At 39.7% G+C, this 6,595-nt stretch overlaps 2 protein-coding genes across 8 annotated transcripts in view; one reads left to right on the plus strand and one right to left on the minus strand.

Moving 5' to 3' along the window:
• The window catches only part of Nup62cl (nucleoporin 62 C-terminal like), a 57,938-nt gene extending 56,686 nt beyond the window's left edge, over window positions 1–1,252 (minus strand). The window contains exons 1-2 of one of the 6 annotated variants that reach the window (XM_031368702.1): window positions 223–359; window positions 57–142 (exon numbers count right to left, since the gene is read on the minus strand). The gene's annotated coding sequence lies outside the window, so the exon portion shown is untranslated. Of the gene's footprint in view, window positions 1–56; window positions 143–222; window positions 677–1,126 lie in introns of those variants that run through there. The other 5 variants (XM_031368707.1, XM_031368685.1, XM_031368663.1 and 2 more) reach the window with 5 other exon arrangements.
• The window catches only part of Pih1d3 (PIH1 domain containing 3), a 42,548-nt gene continuing 36,521 nt past the window's right edge, over window positions 569–6,595 (plus strand). Inside the window, exons 1-2 of one of the 2 annotated variants that reach the window (XM_031368721.1) lie at window positions 569–780; window positions 3,334–3,410. The gene's annotated coding sequence lies outside the window, so the exon portion shown is untranslated. The remainder of the gene's footprint in view (window positions 781–3,333; window positions 3,411–6,595) is intronic. The other variant, XM_031368728.1, reaches the window with a different exon arrangement.

Below are 6,595 nucleotides of genomic sequence, written 5' to 3' on the forward strand. Positions count from 1 at the left end.
GGCTTCCGAACGGACCCGCTCTCCCCCATACGAAATAAAAAGCGCAATCGCACCACCTTCGCCCAAGGTTCCGAAACCGCCAAGGTACAGGCTCCCGTGGAACGAGTGCCTAGCAGGGCCGGAGTCGGCGCAACACGTGTTTCTGTCACGGGAGGGGGCGGGCGTGAAGAGCCGGAGCATCGCCGAAACCCACGCTTTTCCATCCCGGCCCAGGAGTCCTACCCTTCCGCGTCCACTGCTCCCAATCCGCTGAAGGTACTGAGTTCTCAGACCCGGAATCCGCGACCGGGCAGGGATAGGTTCGGGGGAGCGGAAGAGCTCGCCGCGCAAAGCCTGCGGGACGAGCGTTAACGTCCTGCTCTTACCTCCGTGGCTGAGCTCGCGCGCTATCCCGTCTACAAAGTGGAAGGCGGAGGCGGGGCGAGAGGCAGTCCCAGAGAAGGGGGCGGGCCCGGACTCTGGCGGAGAAGCGCTGGACTCTGGCGGAGAAGCGCCGAACTCCCTGGAGCCAGCAGCAACAGATCCTGCCGCCTAACCAGTCGACCTACTTGACTGGAAAAGGCGGCTAGAGACCCCGAACGGAAAGCGCTGGGATTGGTTGCTGCTGGTAATTGTTTTAAACAAGACTCTATTGTGATTGGCTAGACAGAGTCAAGCCTGGGCAAGGCTGCTGGTAAAAGGGGGTTCAACAAAGTGGTTGCCCAGGCAACGGAGAGACGCACAACAAGGGAGTAGCCTTCTATTTGGGGCGCCTAGGCTGTGATCGGAGCACTGACCAAGGTGAGGAAAACTGAAACTTAGGAGGGAAAACAAAGGAGGGTGTTCAGTGCTGTGACTGTCAGAGAAACTAGGGAGAATTTAAAATACTTAAGGCCTCAATGAGATAGCCCTGAAAATCCCTATGTTGCTCAAAGCCCCTCCCACCCCTCTCAACCCCTGAAGCAGGATGTTGCTTCTAGAAAACTAGAGAAGGGGATGCTGAACCTCTAAATATTTCCCAATTTTCCTTTCTCAAATCTCACACACACTCACTGGGTTCCCAGGGGGTGTACACCCACCCCCAAATTTTCGTTAAAAAACAATTTGTAGGTAGGTCTGGTGTTCAAAGTTGAGAGACTCACTGTACCTTCTGTTTTATGTGAACAAGCAGTATTAATTCTGGTCCAGCAGGCCTTGGTCTGGAAATAGTGGAAGAGAGTGCTCTGTAAAGTCTTTCGGACAGGAAAGGACAAAATAAAATGGCTTCCACTGCTCACTGTGGAACCCTGTATCTAGGGAAGGAATTTCTGTGGCCTGAAAGTTCTGAGGCTGTAGGTTACATCTTTGAAAGTGAAGACCAATGGTTACACTCACATTTACTGTACCTTAAAAATATTATTACTCAACCAAAGACCGATTAAGAGGATTTTGTCATTTGACTTTAACTTTGAAACATACGCAACTGGGATAAAAACCGAATCTGAGGGATGGGAAAGAACTGTGTTCCAGCTGAGAGATAAGTGTCATTAATCTGAAGAATTTTCCTGTTATGATAGGGATTCAGAACAGACTACAGAAGTAAACAAAGCCAGCTTTTTGACCTTAGTAGTACATTTCAAGAACTGAGAGAAAGATTACCAGTTGACTCTTTTTATATAGGAGTGGAATACAAAACTAAGAACAAATTACTGCCAAGTGTATTAAGTTTACCTGAAAGGTGCTATATAGTGCCCTATCCCATTTATTATTTAGGCTCCCCTAAATTTGAGATCCTTCTACCACAGCCTCTCAAGTGCTAGGACTGCAAGCATACTACACAGCTTTTGATGACTCAGGATGAGTCCTGTAAAAATGAGGTTTTCCATTACGGAATAAAAATTCACTTTCGAGCTCATGTGAGACCATCTACTAGGGAGGCTGAGGTGTGAGGTTCCTTTGAGCCTAGGAGTTCAAGATCAGCCTGGTCAAGTTAGGAAGATCAAGTCTCAAAAACAAAAGCAAAAAATAACACATCTTTAAAAGGATGGTAGAGACTCCATTTTTTTAAAAAAATAAATAACCTAGATAAAGTGCAGATGCAGAAATTAAATCAAACAAGGCATAGCTTTTTATCTTTAGGTAACATGCCATCACTGGGCCCTATCCCTAAGCCCTCTTTTTCATTTTTTCATTTTTCATTTTGAGACAAGGGCTCACTACGTTGCCCAGGCTGGCCTTGACCTCTATAACCCAGACTTCCCTGAAGTGAATCAGCCTTCTGAGTAGTTGTACTTTAAGTGTTGGCTTGTACCTGCATATAAGAGTCCGGGTACTTAAAAAAAAAAATCTCCATTAACTATATTTTAATTTTGTGACAGAAACCTTGTTAAGCTCCCACATTTATGAATATTTTATAATAGTAAATGTTAAAAATATAAAAAAGAAACTATTATTGGATATTTTAAAGATATAACACTGTTATTTCTTATTGGACCCAGAAACTTTGGCATGGTTAAGAACACAACTATTCAAAACTACATCCCCAGCTGGGAGGTGGTGGCACATACACTTGGGAGGCAGAGACAGGCAGATTTCTGAGTTTGAGGCCAGCCTGGTCTACAGAGTGAGTTCCAGGACAGCCAGGGCTATACAGAGAAACAAACAAACAAACAAAAAAAACAAAGAAAAAAGAAAGAAAGAAAGAAAGAAAGAAAGAAAGAAAGAAAGAAAGAAAGAAAGAAAAAGGAAACTACATCCCCAGTCCATAATGAAATTAGTTTTAATAGGCAAAGAATTACTGATGAGTATAGTTGTCAAAAAATTTTTGTCTGTCTGGGGGTATATGTATAAGAGTGCAGCTGCTTATGGAGGCCCAAGCTGTTGGAGCTGGACTCACAGGCAATTCCAAGCTGTGTGATGTGGGTGCTGGGAACTAGAGTCTTCTGGAAGAGCAATAGGCACTCTTAACCACTGAGTCATTCTATCAGTTCCCCCTCCCCACCCTTTCCTGCACCAATCAATTTTTTAATGGTAAGAATAGTTAGTGTACCATAATATAACGCTTACTTACAATCATAAGGGCCCAGATTCAATCCTAAGCATCACCAAAAATAGAAAAAAAAACAATTAGCCAGAATATTATTATTTAATTCAGACCTGGGAAGAGATGATACTTACTTTAGTATTCCCAGAAGAATTCCAATACCAGAATTGACAAATAAGACAATATGTAATTACAGTTGTGGAAGAAATGGCAAGATTCATTTAGAGAATAAACAGATTTTGAAATCTTTAAAGTCATTCAGTCATATGGCTTCACCTATTCACCAAAATTCAAATAGGACACTATTTGATGATTCGTTGTTGTTCTTACAGAACCTGGGATCCAACTCAGGCCTTCTTCTACATTTAGCAAGCATTCTACCCTTGAGCTACACTCCTAGCTATATTTGGTGAGTTGTTTTTCCATTTCCTGATTTCATTTACTGTGTGTGCTTAGTAAAATATGCTGGTGTTAATTTTTCTCCAAGTAGTTAAAAGTTAAACAACTATTCTTATTAATGCCATGTATGGAGGCCGAGACAGACAGACAGAGAGAGCAAGAGAGAGAGGGGGGAGGAGAATGGTGGTAGTCTCACACTCAAAGTCTGACTAGATCCCAAGGCTACTGATACTGCCTCAGTGCTATGGATGTCTTGAGCCTTCGTGGTAAACCGTTTTAGTCCCTAACTTGTCCTTGTGTTTTGGTTTGAACTAGTTCCAGACTATCTGTTGTTTTAACTGGTTAGTGAGACAGGTCCCCCAACTACATTTTCACTTATGAAGGCTCTAAAGCCTCAGGCTGATGTAAGGAAATCAAAGCTCTGTCTGGGAACACTGCTTTTGGTATTGGCTGGTCAAAATAGACTGGGGAATGGATGAAAGAAAAAATACAGCCTTAAAAAAATTATTTTCTGAGTGGCCACATCTCAAGAAAAAGACTCTTTGCTCTTTCTTATGATCTTATCACCCCACCCTGCCCCATTTCCTGCTTACTGAGAATCAAGCTCAAGGCCTCATACAGGATTTTAGGCAAGTACTTTATACTACAACCCCTATCCTAATATTGGCCTATTTAAAATATCCTTATCAATATTCAGGTTATGTATGGAAAAAGGACTAGGGAGCACCAATTCTCACTGCTGAACTATTGGGAGGAGGGGGACTCGTTGACTTTATGTACCCACTGATGACTCTACCAAGCTCCATTGGTTAGTTCAGATTCAGTGGTCACACAGATGGCCCTGGTTAAACTAAATGGCTAACACAACACCTCCCCCTGCCCCCAAACTCATGACCCTGGGAAAGGAACTGATAGAGAGGAGGAGGAGAGGGATGGCAGGGATAGGATCAAGATAAGGAAGGTTGTAGAGGAAAAAGTAATCAGAATTCATTAAGTGATTGTATGTATAGAATTGTCAAAAACTTGATAAAAGAATTATAAATGTTGCATTGAAACATAGGCTCAATAGCTTTAGAAATTTTTACTTAAAAAAAAAAATCACCACACTAGTCTGCCCAAGTAGTCTAGTAATTAGAAAAAAATACTGTGAAATTTAAAGGCTGCAAGATAGATATTAACAGGATATAGAACATATATATGTAGGAGAAGATTATGTGAGAAGGGCAGAAAATTAGGCATGGACTATATCTTGAAATCACTGATTGCCAGACTTGAGATTGTATTAAGTTGACAAAAAACTAAAAAGCATGTTTTTTTTTCTTTTTTAATATGATGATCATGACAAATGAAATTTTATAACTCTCTTTTAATTTAATATTATTTTTGATTTGCTGGACTTCTAAAACGTTAGTAGCATTTTCATTTTCATTGGATTTATGATTTTTCCAATATTTCATATAATTGATTTCTTTTTGATATTTTGAGTTATTTAGTTATTCTCAAAATATTTGTGATTCTTTTGTGTCTCAAATTGTATTATCAAATTTATCAGGACTAATTACTTGCTGACAGATTATTATTAAATTTCATATAGTGAAATATTAGTTTTGTAAATGTGTCCATTTTATCATATTTTGGCTCCTGTTAGCTATAACATGAGTCTATGTGATTTTATGCCAACAGAATGTGGAAGTCCAATTGCAAATATGTTTCAGATATATAAAATATTACTAAGAATTTTTGTGAAGGATTTTTAAACACAGATATATACTCCAAGATGTGTCATTCCTTCAATGCAGTCATTTTGAGCGGCTAGTATACTATTCTAATAATGTCACTATTACTTCAATTGCATTTAAGACTGGTATTTTTAGAACTGCCTTGAGGCCTACATCATATTCCTTTTAATATTCTCAGGAAAGCAAATCTTCATATTTTGAATGTAGATATCTAGGTATATCTGGAAATCACTCAGAGACAAATCTGATGTGTAATCAAACTGAATGATGCTGTAATGATGTCTATCTCCTTGGTGATATATATATGAAGGAAATGCCAAGAGAAAAGACAATTTCTAAAATATTTTGAGCATTGATGGTATAATCAGTATGTAACCTTCCAAGGTTACTATTTTGAAATGCCACATTTTTATGAATTTAATCATATTTCATTCACCATTCATCAACTGCTGACTAAACTTCAGCTGTCGTTTTGAAGACATCCTTTCAGTGTCCTCACTGCCCTGCTTCCCACGCCAAAGCCAGTCCGAGCCTTCCCAAGGAACTGGTAGAAATTTACAGTTAATTTGTTCTTCCTCAATCCTGTATTCCGTACACTTTCTGAGCCCTAATCTCCCTTCATCACCTCCCCTGTGGGTGCTAGTTGACAGAAAGCCCCTGATGTAGGGCCTGGTTCAGCTACTATTTTCCCCTCTAGAATTTTGATCCCTGCCCTATTCTGAGTATGTTTCTAGTAGCTTCCAAACCTATGACAATTCTCAATAACTGGATCCTTCCTATACCTGTACATGAGCTGGGGTCCTATGTCACTTTGAATATCTCTCTATATCCAGGAAGTTCTACTAGACAGAGAGGACTATGTGAGTAGCTCTTTCTATGGCTACGTCAGATGCTATATTTGGAACTTCTGAATATCTTTCTTAGTTTAATGGTTTGTTTGCTCTTTTCTCACTGGCTCTCTATTTAAGTCCCAGAAACCTCATGATCATACAAGTATCTGTGGATACTATATGTTTCAGATAATAATGATGCTGTATAGCCTTTCATATTTAAGCAACCACTGTTATTGGGACTGGATAACTGACCATCATGGTAGAAAGTTTGTAGAGTAAGCAATGCTGATGTAAGAAACAATTCCACTTTGTTTGTTTCTTAAACACATCATTGTACAATTTCTAGGCAGGATCCTAATTATATCTGCTATTGGGTGTGTTTTTTCTCTATCAGTATCAAAGACAGAAAATATTTCAATAAACACTTTGCTTTCTATGTTGGCTAAATGTTTAATGAAGACATAATCAAAGAAGAATTTTAAAATACAAACAGAAACCTCTGCTTAATTTCATGTGTGTCAATTATTCATTTCCTAGCAGACCAGACTGTGACAAAGATTGCTTTGTCACCTTCTATCTCAGCTTTTCTGATGTAATGAGTTTCCAATGTAATGAGCTTTATC

Source organism: Mastomys coucha, chromosome X (assembly GCF_008632895.1).
Source record: "Mastomys coucha isolate ucsf_1 chromosome X, UCSF_Mcou_1, whole genome shotgun sequence".
NCBI lineage: Eukaryota > Metazoa > Chordata > Mammalia > Rodentia > Muridae > Mastomys > Mastomys coucha.